The sequence below is a fragment of the Felis catus genome, chromosome A2 (assembly GCF_018350175.1).
Source record: "Felis catus isolate Fca126 chromosome A2, F.catus_Fca126_mat1.0, whole genome shotgun sequence".
In the NCBI taxonomy this organism is placed as follows: Eukaryota; Metazoa; Chordata; class Mammalia; order Carnivora; family Felidae; genus Felis; species Felis catus.
This window is the reverse complement of record NC_058369.1, coordinates 121,678,597-121,698,451: the sequence shown is the minus strand read 5'-3', so window position 1 is coordinate 121,698,451 and position 19,855 is coordinate 121,678,597. Positions and strand designations below refer to the sequence as shown.

General features: G+C 46.1%; 1 long non-coding RNA gene across 2 annotated transcripts; it reads right to left on the bottom strand.

Moving 5' to 3' along the window:
• Positions 1–158: 158 nt before the first annotated feature.
• On the bottom strand, positions 159–19,842 carry LOC123383923. 2 transcript variants are annotated; one of them, XR_006594344.1, is made up of 3 exons: positions 18,592–19,842; positions 13,641–13,716; positions 159–449 (listed from the first exon to the last, which is right to left on the bottom strand). It is a non-coding gene; the product is annotated as an uncharacterized LOC123383923 (long non-coding RNA). The 2 variants fall into 2 exon arrangements; XR_006594345.1 differs by lacking the exon at positions 159–449 and adding an exon at positions 8,868–9,384.
• Between the last annotated feature and the right edge of the window lie 13 nt (positions 19,843–19,855).

The following is a 19,855-nucleotide window of genomic DNA, read 5'->3' as shown; positions in this document are numbered from 1 at the left end:
GCGGGAGAGGGGCAGAGAGAGAAGGAGACACACAATCCAAAGCAGGCTCCAGGCTCTGAGCTGTCAGCACAGAGCCCGATGGAGGGCTCGGACTCACGAACCGTGAGATCATGACCTGAGCCGAAGTCAGACGCCCAACCGACTGAGCCACCCAGGCGCCCCAGCAAGGTAAATTTTTATTGTTGTTTTAAGACACCAAGTTTGGGGATGGTGTGTTATACAACAGTAGATAATGGAGACACTGCTTCATCGCCACCGTGTTGGAGACTTGACAACTTTTTAACCTCTCCCCTGTGTCCAGTTGCTTTGCTGTCCCTGGGCCTCAACTTCAGGTTCTGCCGAGGAATGTTCTGCATGGTCCAGTTAATCTCTATCTTCCCTGATGGCCATTCTGTAGATAAACGGGCTTTTCCTGGGCAGCGTTCCATCCCTGGCTCAGCTGTGGTCAGCTGGAAAGGTCACCGGATAAAAGACCCATATAAGAGAACCATAAGGAATGGCTGGCATTCTAGGACCTGTCCTAGGCAGTTTAGGCCCTGCTTGGCATATAAGTTTAGTATTGATTTTTTTCCTCTTTAACCTTATTATAAGCATTTGCAATGTTACGAACACGTCACGAACACAGTTTTTAAAAACTACTTTAGGGGCGCCTGGGTGGCTCAGTCGGTTGAGCATCCAACTGGCTCAGGTCATGATCTCACGGTCCGTGGGTTCGAGCCCCACGTCGGGCTCTGTGCTGACCGCTCAGAGCCTGGAGCCTGTTTCAGATTCTGTCTCCCCCTCTTTCTCTGACCCTCCCCTGTTCATGCTCTCTCTCTGTCTCAAAAATAAATAAATGTTAAAAACTACTTTATAGATTACTTCATAGATATGATCTACTGAATCATTACCTTTTGTGAACATTTAAGTGTCTGTAGCAATTTTCTTTTTTCTTTTCTTTTTTCTTTTCTTTTCTTTTCTTTTACTGTCCTACGTAACAACGCAGTGCACATTGTTTGATATAAAGTTTGTTTCCCTAAGAAAAATATTTCCCTAAGAATTAAAGTACAGTGTCGAAAGGATGAGCATTTTCGAGCCTCTTAAAACGTGTTGCCAAATGGTGTCCGGAAAGCTCATATCCAAGTTCATATCCATGAACCTTGTTCATATCCATTTCCCTTCCTGCTGATTTTTTACCACATCCTGACCAGCAGTGAGAATTCACATTGTGACAAAAACATGGCTATTTCAATGGTTTGAAATTTCTCTCATTAATGAAGTTGAACATTTTTTTTCAAATGTATAAGTACCACTTATATTTCCTTTCTAGTGACTTGTCAATATATACACATGGAACTTCCTTCTCTGGGGCCTAGAAATGTTAATATAAGAGGAAGTTTCATTTAAATATATTTGCCCTAAGTTTTGGTCTCTTCTCATTCCTCTATGGAGCTCCCATTCTTCTTTTCCTTAATGTTTCATTGTAGTGTTTTTAACTATGATCTTTCTTGTTCTATAGTTTTCCGTAGCCTACCTTTAGAGATTCTAAGGAGAAACACTTTGTCCAAACCATGGGAATTTAGATTTCAGTTTAAAACTTTATCGCAAAGCGGAATCTCAGGATCCAAATATGCCTGTCTCTCCTTGGATTACATAATGAAATCCAACACTGTGTCGGTTTTGATTATTTCAGGTTACACGTACGTAAGAATCCAAGGTTTTACTTTATTTTTTTTTCTTTCCATTTGTGTTAGTCAGCATTCTCTAGAGAAACCCAGAATAGAGGTGTCTTCCTTCCTTCCTTCCTTCCTTCCTTCCTTCCTTCCTTCCTTCCTTCCTTCCTTCCTTCCTTCCTCCTTCCCTCCCTCCCTTCCTTCCTTTCTTCCTCCCTGCCCCTTATCTATCTGTCAGTCTATCAAGAGATTTATGATAAGGAATTGGGTCACATGATTTTGGAGGCTGTAAAGTCCCAAGATCTGCATTTGGCAAGCTGGAGACTCAGGAGAGTGGATGGTAGTTCCAGTCCAAATCTGAAGTCCTGAGAACCAAGAATGCTAATGTAGTTCCAGCCCAAAAGCCAGTAGGCTTCAAGACTCAGGAAGAGCCAGTGTTTCAGTTTGAGTCCAAAGGCAACAGAAGACCAATGTCCCAGCTCAAAGTCGGTTAGGCAGGAGAAGTTCCTTCTTACTCAGGGGAGGGTCTGTCTTATGTTTCTAGTCAGTCCTTCAACTGATTGGATGAGGCTCACATTAGGGAGGGCCATCCGCTTTATACAGTCTACTGATTTAAATGTTAACCTCATCCAGGAACACCCTCAAAGGCACATGGAGAATGGAGAATAACTTGACCACGTATCTGGGCACCTCATGACCTAGTCAAGCTGACACATAAAATTAACTACCACACCTTTGGGGCACCTGGGTGGCTCAGTAGGTTAAGTGTCTGACCTTGGTTTCGGCTCAGGTCACGCTCTCACAGTTTCAGGAGTTCAAGCCCCACGTCGGGCTCTGCACTGGCAGCACAGAGCCTGCTGGTGATTCTCTCTCTCTTTCTCTCCCCCTCTCTCTGGCCCTTCCCCACTCACACTATCTCTGTCTCTCTCAAAATAAATAAACTTAAGAAAAAACAACTTAAAAAGGTATATTAAAAAACACATTGAGATAGCTATTACCAAAAAGGGAGGAGGAGGAAGTGTTGGTGAGGATTTGAAGAAACCAGAACTGTGGTATACTGTTGGTGGGAATGTAAAATGGTGCAGCTTTGGTGCTAAACAATATTGTGTTTCCTCAAAAAGTTACCCATAGAATTACCACGCGATCCAGCAATTCCACTTCCAGGGATACACCCAAAAGACCTGAAAGCAGGGACTCAAACAGATACTCATTTACCCATGTTCCTAGCAGCCCTTTTCATGGTAGCTAGAAAATGAAAACGAGGCAAGTGTCTATCAACAGACGAATGAATTTAGTTTATTTCTTAAGTAAACTCTACACCGAGCGTGGGCCTCAAACTCACAACCCCAAGATCACGAGTCGCACACCTTTCCAACCGAGCCAGCCAGGTGCCCCAACAGGTGCATGAATTTTTAAAAAGCCCTGAAAAGGAATGAAACTTTGATACATGCTACAATGCGGGTGAACATTGAAAATGTTACGCTAAGGGAAGTAGGCCAGACACAAACGGGTGAATACTTAATCTCACTGTGACCCAGTTTCCTCAGTTATAAGTCACGGGTGATAATAACATCAGTACCTTCCTCATAGGGTGGTTGTAGTTGAATACGTGTTAAGGGCCTGGACGTGTGTTTGCTACTGTTGTTGTTACCCTGATTATTAATTTAAGTAAGTCATTGAGGAAAGGGCTCCTGCTTCCTAATGCTGATAATAAATGATAATAATGATGACTAACACTTAACACACACTTACCGTGTTCCAGACACGGTGCTAGGTTACCTCGTGTATATTCCCATTGGCTTTTCTCATTGAATCCCATGAAGTAAAAGCTATTACTATCCCTGTTTCAAAAGTGACAAAACTGGGACTTAGATTTAAAAACTAGCCCAAGGCCACACTGCTAATAAGTGGTGGGTTAGGATCTGAAGTCAGGTGTGGCTCCTAACCTTCTACATCACATTGATAACTCAACAAATGGAACTATCATTTAACATCACTTAACAGAAAACAGGTTCGATGGCCCAAACTATTTTTCCCCATCCTGCTGCTGTTTCTTCTTGGTATTTCTCCACACAATTCCTCAATGGCATTTTTCTACAATTCACATTAGTAATCAAATATCACACTGCTTTTTTTTTTTTTTGAACTGACAAATACCATTTCTCTAAAGGGTATGATTTCTCTAAATCGTAATGAGTTTTAAGAATCTATGCTCTCAAGCCATATGATGGTTGATTTTATGTGTCGACTTGACTGAGCTAAGGGATGCCCAGTTAGCTGGCAAAACATCATTTCTCTGTGTGTCTGTGAGGGTGTTTCTAGAAGAGATTAGTATTTGAATCAGTAGACTGAGTAAAGAAGATCGTCTTTAGCACGTAGGTGGGTATCATCCAGTCCATTGAGGACGTGAATTGGACAAACAGGTAGAGGAAGGGAGAATTTGCTGTTTTTGCTTGAGCTGGGACATCCATCTTCTTCTGCTCTGGCCCATCAGTGCTCCCGGTTCCCTAGGATTCCGACTTGGACTGAATTATACATACATACATATTTCTCTGGAGAATCCCGACTAATTCAACCCAGTACCATAAGCACACCAACCCCCAAAAAGCCCAAAGCACAAAACTTCCAGATCAAACTGTAAAGCAAACTCTCTGGTGTTAGAAACTTTGGTTACATTATCAAAGACTGGTGCTTTCCAATGAAAACACAAGTTCTAGAAATCTTGTAACAAGATGATTTAATCAAGATGATTTAATATTTAAGGGTATTTAATTTTTGTGGGGCACCTGGGTGGCTCAAGTCAGTTGAGCGTCTGGCTCTTGACTTTGGCTTGGGTTATGATCTCACGGTTTGTGGGTTCAAGCCCTGCATCAGGCTCTATGCTGGCAGTGCGGACCCTCCTTGGGATTGTCTCTTTCTCCCTCTCTCTCTGCTCCCCCCACTTGTGTACTCTGTCTCTTTCTCTCTCTCAAAATAAACTTAAAAACAATTTTTTAAAAAGGATATTTGATTTTTTAAAGTTTACTTATTTATTTTGAGAGAGAGTAAGCAAGGGAGGGGCAGAGAGAGAGAGAGAGAGAGAGAGAGAGAGAGAGAATCCCAAGTAGGTTCTATGCCCAGCGTGGAGCCTGACATGGGGCTCGATCCCATATGGTAAGATCATGACCCGAACTGAAATCAAGAGTTGGATGCTTAACTGACTGAGTAGTCCAGGTGCCCCAAGGATATTTGATTTTTATTAAAAAAAAAAAAAAAAAAAAAAAAAAAAAAAAGGTCAAAATCCAGGCAGTGGAGTGTGATAAGGAAGGGAGATAAGTGCCCTATTTGGTCCCATTTCCTATCCATTCAACTGGACACAACTGGGAACATCAGCAAGCTCAAGTGGTACAGATGTTTCCAGAGAGCTCAGTTATGGCTGAAAGTGCTGATGAACTCAGTCATATTTCATATTAATCTACCAGGTCTTCTGTGTGAAGCCCGGTGACAGATGTCATAAATCCTACCACAGTCATGATCCACTCCAGGGGATTTGAGGGTGACAGTTGGTTCCAGGGCACGAAAGAACCTGATGCGTTGGACATCTGTTGCAAAGAAAATAAGTGGCTACACGGGGAAAGCTATCTTATAGGGATTTCCCTGTTCATAGTTTTTAGCGACATATGCTGAGTGGCATTTACTGCTCATTAGGCCAGATACCTCCGAGAGAGTCTGCCTAAACTACTATAAATCTCTTATTCGAGCAGCATGTTGATGGCTATGTATATTCATGAGGAGAAAGAAAAAGCTGGTGTGTGTTTCTGAAGGGAGAGATCAGCAAAATGCTGGAGAGTTCAAAATGTAGCTCCACGTCAGTTACAGCCCAGCTAACAAGCATGCCACACATACACTGCCCTTCTTGAGCCCTTGGCAGACATCAGTAATCAATCACTGCAGATGATCACTGCTGAGACTGTGATCTCTGAATCAGGTTCAGCTCAGGCCCCAGGAGCCACGCCCTGCCCTTCAGCCCTGACTCCTTTAAAGAGATTGCCACCCCAGTTAATTGGGGACAGCGAACTGAGTATTTCTGCATTCCCTGCCCCTCCTCTTCCCACCCTGCCTGAGGTTCCAGCTCTCTTTTCTCAAGGCACCCTTTACACCCTTCACTCTTTGTGAACCTCCATGGCCAACACTTGCCCAAGAGGTATTGGCACAGTCAGGGATGGCATTCAGTATATTTAACAACTGGTTTGGCTCAGGTGCTGATCAACCAAAATGGCTCCCTGCCCATAAACAACCATGAAGACAGCCCTGCACACGGTACGCGTCACCTTGGAGAAACATGGCAGCCAGCCAGAGCGTTGGCATTTTCAGGCAGCTTTTGAAAGATATGCTGACTCGTATACTCGATAAAAAACAGAACTGTCTGGAAATTCCAAAGGACTTTTGAATTAGTGCGACTGCTTAGTCCAGATTTATGGCCTTCATACTGATTGGGCCAAGCACATTCCTTGTCCTCATGAAGGGTATTCGTGAGGGCGTCCTCTCCTGGATCTTTAGCATTCCTTGGTTACCACCCCTCCCCCACCTCAGCTCTCTGGAATTCTCCACAGCTAACCATTTTTTATATTGAAACATGCCCAGAAAATGAGTTGTTTTGTGGAGGTTCACGTAGTTCCCTCTCAGCATTAGGGTAAAGAGGTGCAGTCCTTTATCTCTGTCAGCTGAAAAGAAAAAAAGAAAGAACCTCCATCTAGTAAGTGAAGAATTATATCCTCCTTGGATGAGATGTATCTTAGAACTGTTTCCCAATGTGTGTTCCCTGCAACTTTTGCTTGTACTTAATCCCCTGGTTTGTTAAAACGTTGATTCCAGGACCCCACTCCCAACCTACTAAATGGGAACCTTCAGGCAGGCAGGCAGGCTCGGACTCTACCTTTTTAACCAAGGCTTGCAAACCTGGGGCTTAGAGATTCTCGGTCTTTCTTCCCAGAGACTTGGCCTTTTCTTGCGCGAATTTCTTCACAATGAAGTCTTTAAAATTCAGAACGTTCAACTTTCTTTGTTATCTTCAGAGCAGAATTTGACCACAGATAAAACAAGGTATCAGATATAAACACTGGCCCATGTATCACTGACTAGAAGGGCAATCACTGGTTATGGCCCTGGAGGGCAAATGAATTATTTGTTTTTTGACGTCATGAAATCTAGCCAACACTAGTTATTCTTAAGGAGAATAAAAGACAAAGGGACAATCAAGGATAGATGGTACCAAAGAGGAGATAATCCAGAATGTTTTACACCTAGTTCTGGAGCATACTCAGAGACACGGTGTGACTTGGGCATTTGGTCTTACTTGGTGCTTGGCCTTGGGACCTCTTTGGATTCTGTCACACACTCTACAGACAGAAAATAGCCTTCAATTGACGTCAAAATTGTATCCCTCCCCCCACCCCCCAACGACAGACTCTTAACTATAGAGAACAAACTGATGGTTACCAGAGGGGAGGTGGGTAGGGGGATGGGTGAAACAGGTGAAGGCGATTAAGAGTACAGTTATCGTGATGTGACGAGCACTGAGTAAGGTAAAGAATTGTTGAATCGCTGTATCGTACACCTGAAACTAATATCACACTGACATTAATTATACTGCAACATAAAAGAGGCAGATTCCAGGTTAAAATATGTATCTAGTGGTTTCATTTGGGGGATTAAGCCAGTGAGGTGAAAAGGCAATGGACGTTGGTCTCAGACAAACTAAGTTCAGATTCAGATTTTGCTGGTTAGCAACTTGGGACCTTGATCAAGTGACTGGTCTTCCTCGGGCTTCAGAGAGCGTAATACTTCCTCATCACGTTACGAAGAAGATTTAATGCAATAATGGGCACGGAATCACCAAAGCAGTTCTGGGCACCCAGTTTAGCTCAGTAAATGTTAGTGTCCTTCCACTTAGAAAGCTAGGTGAATTTTCAAACTTTAGCATTATCCCTGCTAGCCAAAGTAAGTTAATCATTGATGGACAAAACCAGGTCATAGAAGATCCAAGAAACAATAACAAGGTTGTCCTTCAGCTCAGGTTTTTTTTTTTGTTTTTTTTTTTAACATTTATTTATTTTTGAGACAGAGAGATAGAGAGAGCATGAACAGGGGAGGGTAGGAGGAAGAGGGAGACATAGAATCTGAAACAGGCTCCAGGCTCTGAGCTGTCAGCACAGAGCCCGACACGGGGCCCGAACCCACAGACCGCGAGATCATGACCTGAGCCGAAGTCGGCCGCTTAACCGACTGAGCCACTCAGGAGCCCCAGCTCAGGTTTTCTAAGCGGACTTCGGAGTCTTATGGATGAGTATATTTTATGGATGTTAAAAACACCAATTTGAGGAAGGAAATTACCTCAGAAGAACAGCCGACAGTAACCTGCACATTCACACACTTGCACACGGACACATATAGCACGCTTATCTGTAATTCGCTTATTGCCTATAGACCAGACCCAATGGGACTTGGTCCTCTGGGAAGGCACTGTTCTAAAAGTAACATCAAATCGGTCTTCTTAGGCCACAGAACTCCACTCCAGAAATCCTCTGTGGCACCCGGTAACAGAAGGGCCACAGATCCCTGACAAGCCTACATCGTTGTGCTGCCCTGAGGTCAGACCTCTCCACGGAACTGGCATGGCCACAGCCACTAATTCCGACAGTCTTTGCCAAATCCCTTGGGACAGAACTAGAGCCAGGTACTCTTTACCTCTGACGTGTGAAAAAACTAACATATAAAGGGGTTGGATGATTTTTCTAATTCGCATTGATTTAACGGTAAAAACAGGATGTGAAACCATATTCTAAAGCTGGAACAAACATTCAAAGATTTGAGGGCAATCCCTCAGTCCTATCTGTTCTTCAGGCAGGACAAATTGAACAAGCGGGACAACTGTAAGCCTGCCAGCATCAATCTGGGCTGCAAAAATGGCACTAATGCTTTTTTGTATTCCCAGAAATATGTGTACTCTTATCAGTCAATTGTTTAAGGAAAAGTTTGCGCGTGAGTGATTTAAAAAAAAAAAAAATTTTTTTTTAACGTTTATTTATTTTTGAGACAGAGAGAGACAGAGCATGAACAGGGGAGGGGCAGAGAGAGAGGGAGACACAGAATCTGAAACAGGCTCCAGGCTCTGAGCGGTCAGCACAGAGCCCGACGCGGGGCTCGAACTCACAGACTGTCAGATCATGACCTGAGCCGAAGTCGGACGCTTAACCGACCGAGCCACCCAGGCGCCCCGTGAGTGATTTTTTTAAGATATAAACATGAATATTTAGAGAATATAACAATTTTTAAAGAGCTGACGAAGTCACAAACATCACAACACTTAAAAATTATTTTATGTGTAGTACTTAAATGCCTGACATTCGTCTCTACTCCTTTTTTTTTTTTTTTTTTTTAAATACAAGGGAGGGATTTGGGCATTACCGATTTCAGAAGAGTTGCATTAAATCATGGTGTTCCAGTGTCCATTGAGGAATGACATGGGGGAAGGGAGGAAATGCATCTATAGAGGAAGAAAACTGAGGCCCAGAGAGGCAGTGACTTGGTGGGCAAAAGTTAGCTTCGGGTCCTCGTTCCACTAAAGGTTCGCCGTGAGATGGGAGCAAGTCGCAACTTTTCTATCTCCATCTGCTGTTCCTACCATCGTGCTCTATATTCTAAGAGCTGTCGTCACCAATACGTTCGCCCCTTTGTAAAATGCTTTGGATTTCTGTAAAGAAATGTTTCACAGTGAGTCAGAGCCTTCCTGTTGACAAATAGTTGTAGGCTAACCCGGTACCTTTGGAAGTAATGAGGTTTTCCGCTGCTGATGTCTGTCCTTCAAGAGCCAGGTGAGCACTGCAAATATAGGCGAGAGGCAAGTCTGACCTGTTCAAAAATGTCTCTCCCCCGTCAGCGTGGGTTGGGGCCTGAGATTGCCAACATTTGTCTCCTCTTTGGGACAAGAGCTGTCATTCGTTTGCTCGTCCGTGCACTACATCTCGGGTGGGCCGGGCACTGTGTATATGATGACACAATGCTCTTGTGGAGTGTAATCATCTACCGGGGAGATGGACAGTCAAGGATTACAAAATTGTCCTTGGTGGTAAGATTCAAGAAGGAGAAGAGGAGAGCAATGGCTCAGATGGGGAGGGACTTTGAGTGAGCCTGAGGGTGGGAAGGAGTTAACCGAGGGCTGAGCGTAGGAAGAGCCCTTCTGGGCAGCCGCAGCGGCACTGGCCATAGGCCAAGGCCCGGGGCAGTTGGGAGCTTGGTGAGTTCCAGGAATTGTCCTTGAGGCTAAAGCAAAGCATGTGAGAGGGCAAGTTGTAGGAACTGAATTGGAGACTTTGGCAGGGTCTGGATCTTCAAAAAGGAACTTCATAATGAAAGAATAGGACCTTGAATGTAGCTAATGAAGCCACTGGATAGGTTGGCGTGAAGGAATGTAGCAGGTTGAGGAATTCAGGGGGGAAGTGACAAAGGACAGTCAGATTTGATGAAAGCAGAAGAGAGTATGGTCTTGGAGGGACACTCGGGAAGGAGCGCCATCCCACTGTGTAGGCCAACGCATTGGGTAGATATGGGTACAACAAGGGACAGGAAGACTGATAGGGTGTCAGACCTCACCCAGTGGCACAGCTGAGTCACTCCCTAGCCTGTGGGCCTTGCTAAGGCTGCCTGATCAACCACATACCTCCATCAGGCCGGGCTCTGAAACGGAATTACAGGAATGGCATCACGGAGCTAAAAGGACCAAGGCGATAGTCTAATTCAAGTCGTTCATTTTATAGGTTACCATCCTACAGCCCAATTCAGTTGAAGTGAAAGCCCAGAGCCGGTGGCGAAATCCAGGACGGGTCTCCTGACACACACACTGTGCTGCCCGGCCAGCTTGAAAGTTGTCCCTCAGATTCTCCACATAGTCAGAATCAGCTCTCAAGGGAACTGGGTCATTTACAGTCAGAGAGTAGGTGCCCAAGAAAGACCTGCTGAAATAAATTACTCCTTGGCATCAGAGATTCCTTTAGTTTCTTTTCAAGTTTATATAGATTGAAAATGAAACCAGACAACATCAGTCCCACACTCAAACTTGTGACTCATCACCACTCCTCTGAGGAATCGCTGTGTTGCCAGTTAAAAATATTTTGGACAAAGAATAGTTAAGGGAGTGAAGTACCTAAAATGCATCATTTACCCATCAGAGAGGTTGAGTAAAATCTGGACTAGGTTTCTTTCTTTTTTCTAATGTTTTCTTTATTTTGTGAGAGAGTGAGCAGGGGAGGGACGGAGAGAGGGAGAGAGAGAATCCCAAGCAGGCTCCGGCTGTCAGAGTGAAGCCAGACTTGGGGCTCAGTCTCATGAAAGGTGGGATCATGACCTGAGCTGAGATCAAGAGTTGGATGCTTAACCCACTGAGCCACCTGGGCACCCCTAGGTTTCTTTTTTCTTTTCTTTTTTTAAATTTTTTAGTGTTTATTTTTGAGAGAGAGAGAGAGAGAGAGAGAGAGAGAGAGAGAGAACATGAACAGGGAGGGCAGAGAGAGAGGGAGACACAAAATCTGAAGCAGGCTCCAGGCTCTGAGCTGTCAGCACAGAGCCCGACATGGGGCTCAAAGCCACGAACTAGGAGATCATGACCTGAGCAGAAGTCAGATGCTTAACCGACTGAGCCACCCAGGTACCCCTCTTTTTTTTATGTTTATTTATTTTTGAGAGAGAGTCAGAGCACAAGTGGGAAAGAGGCAGAGAGAGAGGGAAACACAGAATCCAAAGGAGCCTCCAGGCTCTGAGCTATCAGCCCAAAGCCTGATGTGGGGCTCAAACTCATGAACCAGGAGATCATGACCTGAACCAAAGTCGGACACCTAACTGACTGAATCACCCAGATGCCCCTAGGTTTCTTTTTTAATTAATAAACTAGATGTATTGAGATCTACAGTATGTTCATTTAAGAAGTGGAAGAAAAGTTGGAGGTAGATGAAGGGGCAAATAATAGATTATTTCACCTCCAGGAGAGACTATGTCGAAGAAAAACCTAACATCAGAAACTTTTTTTAACCTTTATTTATTTTTGAGACAGAGAGAGACAGAGCATGAATGGGGGAGAGTCAGAGAGAGACACAGAATCTGAAACAGGCTCCAGGCTCTGAGCTGTCAGCACAGAGCCCGATGCGGGGCTCGAACTCACAGACTGCGAGATCACGACCTGAGCCGAAGTCGGACGCTTAACCGACGGAGCCACCCGGGCGCCCCTGACATCAGAATTTTCAATGAAAAGCTAAGGGGATAATAACAATTGGGTGGCAATAATTAGTAAAATTATAATTTCTGGCTCTGGATGTATCTTTTAAAATTCTAGAGAACACCAGAAGGAGAAGGCATAAAAGGCATCTCCCTGAGAACATATGAATATACAGTGCGTGTATGTGCACATACACTGCTGAGACACGAGCACCGTGCCGTTTCCATGGCAACAAGGGGAAAAGTATGCCTTGCCATGAAACAGCCTTCTTAGATTCAGACACACTTAGAAAGATCCATGTACTGAAAGCCATGGAGAAGATATTTTGAAACCAAAAGAAAAATTATTCTAATATTCTTTGAGGTCGCCCCCCCAGAGGTCAAGTGACCATCCCTGTCTCCCCCAGCCATTCTCATGGGCTGGACCTGTCTGCCACATCCAAGCAGAATTTTGGATCCATTTTTAAACACCTGGCACTCCATTCCCCCAAATCCAGCCTAACTGCAACCTCAGTCATTGCTACCACCTACTGCCATCACTTTTGCGTTTTTCAAACTGCCTGTGGGATAGGACAACAATCTTACGGTCATTGTTCCTGAAAACAGACTTGTAGGCTCTTGTCTCATTAAAGGTTTATCACTAATCCCTGTGTGAGTGTGTGTGCCTACGTGTGTGTTTAGTGATAGGGACAGGCATACAAAGGATCATCATGCATCATGGAGTTTTAAAAAATGTGAGAAATTTGGCTGTATATCCGAAGTTCTTGCAGCCGTAGTCCTTGGTCTGGAATGTCCGACTTCCTTTTTAGATGGTTAAAGAATAAGGAAGCCTTCGTTTTCAGCCCTCTGTTTTCTTCTTGGACATAGGGTTCACAAACTTTTCTCTTTCTTCTGATCTTACATTGAGTGTGGACAAAGTTCAATATAAGAATAAACGTCCTGTCTACCGTAAGTCAGCAAGTTGATGTCTGAGGCTCTGCTGAGCCAGGGCTGGTCTCTTAGCTTTCCCTCAAAGTGGATTTCTAGCAGTGGCTCCTTACTGAGTTTTTTTTTTTTTTTTTCCCTCCCCTCCCTGATTAAGTCTCACAAAGAATAATCACGCTGTTTACTTATTTCCTTTTCTTGTCTGTTGGTGGCTAGAATTTCCAGAAATAGTGATCCTGATTAGTAAGAATGCTTTGCGTATTTAAGCATATTTGGCAGAGAAGAAGCTGAGACATTTATCCATAGTAGTCTCCTCAGGGGAAAGTTGGGTCATACTTTCTCACCCCACAGTCTGATATTGGCTGTACGATTTGCTCCCCGACCCAACCCTGGCAAGCAGGACCATATGGATCTTCCAGACTAGTTCCTGATTCTAAAAGCCCACTTTTAGGAGGGAGCTCCATGAAGAATAATGTCCCCTTAATAGAAGAGCATTGAGGATATAGTTGAGCAGAAAGCAAGATCTTCATTCAACTGTGACTATTAAAGATGGCGTGCACCTTAATAAGGAACAACATCGGGCTGATTTAAAAGACCGGACGCTGGGTAAGCAAAGGTGAAGGAGACAGCAGAGGGCTGGCACACAGGAGTCAATCAGAAAACATTGCTGGTGCTCATTCCCCGCCCACACGGACTTGTGATACAAGACCAAGTGATGATCCAATCTGTGTTCCCAGCAAAACACTTCCTTTGCTACATTCAGAGAGGATGAAAACACCACGCCAGGGATGATTGCCTTCCACACTGTGTACAACTCACCTTCCTCTCATGAGATGGGGATGGGAAGTCCATCTGGCCACTTTTGTTTTCCAAATTAGTATCTGAGAGATGGAATCTATAAGACAAGAAAGACCCAATCTCCTCTGAATCCTCAAAATCACAAGATGTCATCGTCCTAGGGATCAGGAACAGTTCCATAATACATGCATTCTTTTCCTTCCTATTCTCCTTTTATTTGCATTTCCCAGTGGATTAAAATAGTTACGAGTTCAGCTTGGAAGACAAAGAAGCAATGGTTCCTAAAATACCGTCACTCTTTCTCTGGACTGCACTCACAGCACAGTCACGAGGATAAAGTTATAAATGACGTGGCTTTGCTCGCCAGGCTCGCTAATTTGCATGAATACATTGAATTTAATGATATAAAGAATAAAAACAAAGACTCTATTATGTTTTCTGGTTTTACAGTTTGGTGCTTTCTGTTGGGTCATTATAAGTATAGTTCATTCCTAGCTGGCACTGTTTCTCAGTTGTTGTTGTTGTTGTTTTTTTTAATCACCACTCACGAGTTCCTATGTTCCATTCTCCTCTTTGACGAAAACAACTTTCTTTTCACCGGGTTTTAGCAGGTCTAATGACCTGGTGGGGAATCTATGGTCAAAAAACATGCAGAATCCGACCTCTGTTCACCATCGCAGGCCGAATCGCCTCTTATCTGGATCACTGCAGCAGCCTCCTGGCTGGCCTCCCTGCCCCCACCCTTGCCCCCTTGGAGGCCATTTTCAAAATAGCAACCAGTGTGGTCCAGAGGTCAGAAGAGGCTGTTCTGCTGCTCAGGGCCTGGCAGGGTTTTCCATTTCACTCAGAGGGAAAGTCAAGAGCTCACGAGGCCCGCCCATGGCCTGGTCCCCCATTGCCCTCCGCTCTCCTCACCGTTCTGGCCACACCACACATTTCCGGTTCCTTCTGCCTGAAGTGCTCTTCGCTATGCAAGGGCATGATTACTTCCCCGCTTCTGTCAATGTTTATACTTGAATGTCACCTTCTCAATGAGACCTCCCTGACCATCTTATTTACAATCATATCCCGTCTCTTTTACCCCTGACTCTAGCGCTCCTGGTCCCCTTTCCTGTGCCCTGGAGTTTCTTTTTTTCCATAGAGCTTATCACTTTCTAATATACCACGCTGTTTCCTTAACCATATCATGTTTACATCTGCCCGCCCCAAGAGAACGTAAGCTCCTGGAAGGCAGAGGGCTTTGCTCCTTGATGTACTCCAAGCACAAAACAGTGCCTGGCACACAGTGGGCACTCGGGAAATATGTGTTGAATGGCGTCTAGAGCTATTTTTGACACCCAGTAGGCTCTTTTTAAATGTGTATTAATTTTGAGAGAGAGAGAGAGAGAGGCAGGGGGAGGGGCAGAGGGAGAGAGGGAGAGAGAATCCTAAGCAGGCTCTGTGCTGACAGCAAGGAGCCCGACACAGGGCTCAAACCCACGAACCGCGAGATCATGACGTGAGCTGAAACCAAGAGTCAGATGCTTAACTGACTGAGACACCCAGGCACCCCACGCAGTAGGTTCTTAATGCTTGTTGAAGCTCTCTCCCGGGGGGGAAGAACAGGACCCAATGTCCAAACGGGGAGGCTACCCATCCAGGCAGCATAGCTGGCTGGCTGAGAGCCTCACTCTGCCATGGCCCAGAGGTAGGACCTGCGTATTCACTTCTCTGAGCCTCTGTCTTCTCATCTGCAAGTTGGAGATGATGGTGCTTGTGGAAACTCAATGTGAAAATTCAGCAGGTAATTCCGGCAAATGCTCAATACATCTGAGTTATTAGTATTATGAAGTCTGACTGCTTTACTCCTCTTCCCTGGGAAATAACTTCCAAATCCCTTCTTACCCCTTAGGATTATTGGGAGGCAAAAAGCTACAGCTCCTTAAGTGCAAACCACTTTGTAAGCCATCCAGCGCTCTACGGACGCTAGGGATTACGGTGAGGTCTTCTGACTCCCCCAGAGGACCTCGCACCGAGCTGGACACACTAGAGGTGGTCAGTGACCACTACGACCAGGCTCCGTGAGCTTTGTCAGCAACTGGAGATCAGTCTTAAGTCTGGGGGAGAAATTACGCTGGCTCTCATCACCAGCTAGGATCCCCCCTGCGGTAGAGCCCCTTCCCTGCGGCACCAGGGAGCAGAGGACAGCTACAGCTATAGTTCAAAGCCTTCCTTCTTGTCCCTCTTCCTCCCCAGGCTGCCAGAACTTCAGCTCGCAGCGAAAGCACATCCGTATCGCTAGAAGTGCAATTTGCAGTGTGCCCTATCAGGTGGTTTCTGCACATGGGCTGCTACTATTCTCCAAGCATTAAAACTGTCTGCAAGTGGATTATTTACAGAGCTTCTCCCTTCCCAGAGCTGCTGCTGTGCGGCAACTCTGAACCTCCTCGCCCTAATGCACACGTTCTCTCACACGTCCCACCGAGCCCCTTTGTTTGCCGACAGCCGCTGGCTCTACGGGGTTCTTACCTCACCTAGCACAATCCCCTCCAAGCCCTAGAAGAAACAGCCCTCCCTGACACGCCAGGGATGAAAGACGATTTCTGCTCCGAGCTAGCAGCCCTTTCTCTGAGGTGGCATCGTACCAAGGCAGAAAAATAAATTGTGCCGTTTCTTTTTCTAAGTGGCTTTGTCTGATGAGAAGTCAGTCTTTCAGACAGACTTTGGACACATGGAGGGTCAGGTATGCTTGCCATGGAGTATTCCTCGCAGAGAAAGCGCCTCCTAATTGGACAAAAGAGAGGAAGGAGCCAGCTGCTGCTTTCATGATTATTTAAATACTACCCACAGTCAAAAACGTCTCTTTGTTTCATTACCATTGAAATTTGATTGCCACTACATTTTCTACTGGCCTCCCCTCCGCGCAAACTGGGGAGAAGAAAGAAATTCATAAGGCACCCATTTGGTTTCTGAATGTATTGTTTGCATATAGACATCAGCAGCCTGGAAATATCCCAGCCAGGAATGTCAAACTGACAACACTGTCTGTTTTTCTCCCTGAAAATATCATTTTTAACACATCCGTAAAGGCGAGCCAGATTGTGTGGGACCCGTGCTTTAGTAAGAGACAGGAGGCTTGGTGGTTCAGCTGTGGGCATCGGACATTAACAAAAAACCATTTCTGGGAGGGTTCAGTTTCTAAAAGATTAAAAGAATTCGTCAACTTGAACAGAATTCTGTTCTAACCCTCTCTGCTGACAGTTGATGTTTGTGCTGGAGGCTGAGTATTAGATAACGATTCGCGCAGCACTTTTTAGTTTGCAAACATTTCTGCCCCCTGGTATGTTGTAGGACACTCCCAAGGACTGAGCGAGGGAGGCGAGGGCAGTTGTCTTATCCTCGTTCTACAGATGAAAAAAAGTGGGTTTCACAATGAAGGAAATTCACAAATGGTCACAGAACGAGCCCCGCCCCGGACACTCACTGCTCAGTGCCTATTTCTACCTGGCTTTGTTGGCAGATTGCTTCTTATCTCTTGAAGCCTGAATAAAACACCTCACCTTCTCTGTAGCTTTTCTGTTCCCCTCTGCCTGCGCCTCCCTCCAGCCCCCCGCACCTAAACCACTAAGTGATTTAACCAGTATCAGTGAGCAACCGTCAATGGTGTCCTAGCCAGAGATGCCACTCTATGAACACGCCCCTGGGTCCTGCGGCAAGGAGCTTGCGGTCCGTCTAGTGACATGTTATGCCTAACTCCTGGGATCCCCCAGGGGCGCAGGAAATAACATCGCTCTCTCTTGACCAAATTCCAAACTTATTGAGAAATAAATCAAAGAATATCTGCAGGTGATGCCCAACGTGTATCATCTTTTCTTTTTTTAAATTTATTTTGAGAGAAAAAGAGTAGGGGAGGGGCAAAGAGACAGGGAGAGAGAGGGAATCCCGAGCAGGCTCCGCACTGCCAGCGCAGAGCCTGATGTGGGGCTTGAACTCACGAACCGTGAGATCATGACCCGAGCCAAAGTCAGATGCTTCACCGACTGAGCCACCCAGGCGCCCCCGTGTATCATCTTTTCTTGCTGATCGAAGTGAAGCAGGAGGATGTGGCTCAGTAGGTCTGTGAGCTGAACCCCCAAATGGGCCAACCCTTCACCCATTCGCAGGCAGAGCTGGCCTGTGAGGGTCTCCCCACAGGTCCCCAGGATGGGCAGGGGCCTGCCCTGGAACTCAGCACAGGGGGCCGACTTCCTGCGAGAGGAGGCTCCCAAGGGACCACATGGGGGAGCAGCCAAGCAAAGAATCCAGCACCCAGTTGTTCTCCCAGATTTACCACTCAGATCAGATCAGGTCGGGAGGTGGAGGGGGGGTTAACGGGTACACTTAGGGCAAAATCTCTCCTCAAGGGAGGCAGAGAAGGGGAAGGCGTCCCTCTCTAACGTGAGTCTAACTCATGCTCACTCTGTGGGCTCGAACTCAGAACTATAGACGGAGAGGCTCATTTACTCCCACCAGAGCTGGCTGGGGCTCCTCTGTGAGGGACTGCAACTTCTGGATGTGCACCTACTATGTGCCGTCAGTGTCTCTGTCTCTTCCATAACGTGAGAGATTCCAGGTCAGAGACCCTTTCTCAACCAGCACCCAGCCTGGCACCAGACAAAGCCCCATTATTGCTTATTGAATGTGCATCAACATGGTGACACAGACCGGGTCACCAGAGAACATGGCAGGAGCCACAACCCTGACTCCTGGCCTAGTGTTCTCCTTGTCCTATGCTACGTCCATGGTAGCTGCACAATGACACACACCACGACCTCTATCCCCCCCCCCCCACCCCCCCGAGCCAAAAAGGTAAGTATTGGCTCACGACCCTCTCAGGATCCTCCTTGGTGTAATCTAAAATTGGCCCCGTACATGGAGGGCAAGAAGGGACCCAAGAAAGAGGCAGGCCGCTCCAGGTCCTAGGTGGCAATGCTAATAAGCAAAGGGAACTTACATAGGAGGCTTGTCTTGGTCAGGAGCGGGACGAATAGGTGGCCACGCCTGCCCTCGCCAGATCTTAGAAGTTTATGTAGAGGCTTTAACTAGGCGCACATATACCGTGCAGGTGTTGTTAAACCGCATCATTATCTCACATCTACGTTCTTGAGCAGCCTCTGGGAGCGGGAAAGGCGAGCGGAACCCAACTTCCCAAGACAGGGGTGGGGGTGAGGAGCCTCTAATTGCCCGGGTCCAACTCACGGGTCAGTTGGCCGTCAGGTTTTTCTGATGACCTTCCCCATTAGTAGGCGAGGGTTAATAACACTAATAATAGCTAATGCTTACGAGGGCCTGCTGCGTAGCAGGCCCCCTGGCGTTTGCACACGCGTCCCTCGAGCTGGCTACTCACGTGCCCTGATTCCACGGGTGAGAAAACTCATGCTCAGAGAGGTTGAGGCACCAGCCCAAGGCCACACAGCTAGTCGTGATTCTCACTCAAACCCGTGCTCCTCACCCTCACAGACCACGTCCGGGGAACAAAATGAAAACAAAACAACGCAGAGACTTAAGCTTTTGCTTACGGAGATATCCAGGGATGGTCTCTGTCATCAGTCTGTTACAGACTTTGTACGATGGTGGGACGGAGCTACGCAGGGCCGGTCTGAGAACCGGTACCAGCCATGACAAAGAGCGGGATTGAGAGAAAACGTTGAGACCTCCGTGGCGACTTGGCGTGGCAGCTAGTCCACGTGATTGGCACTTGCCTCGCCGAGCATACTTGTTTCCCTGAGCAGGGTGAGGCCGGGTGGATATGAACTTGCACGATGAGTCACAAAAGAGGCCTGCACTGTGTGCTAGGATTTGACTGTACGTTTCTAAACACTTGCTTCTTTATCACAGTTTACAAAGCACCAACACTGTGGTGCTACTTTCCTTAGCTTGGGAGCGGATGAAGGAGAAGGTGGTCCAGCAATAGCCAGGAGACTTTTGTCTAGTTGTCTTCGCTGACCATCAGGGTGACCTCGGGCGATTCTCTTTGGGGCGGCTGTAAAATGAGGGGCTTGGGCTAGGTTCTCTCTGAGACCCCTCCTATGTGGCCACGTTTGCTACCAGAGTAGCTCCTTTTTTTTTTTTTTAAGAATTTAAAAATTTTGTATTTATGGAGAGAGCATCCTTGTACCCACACATTTATCTTCTATCACTCTTGTGCATTCATACATCAAAAGAAGAAAGAGGGGCGCCTGGGTGGCTCACTCAGGGAAGCACCAGGTCGTGATCTC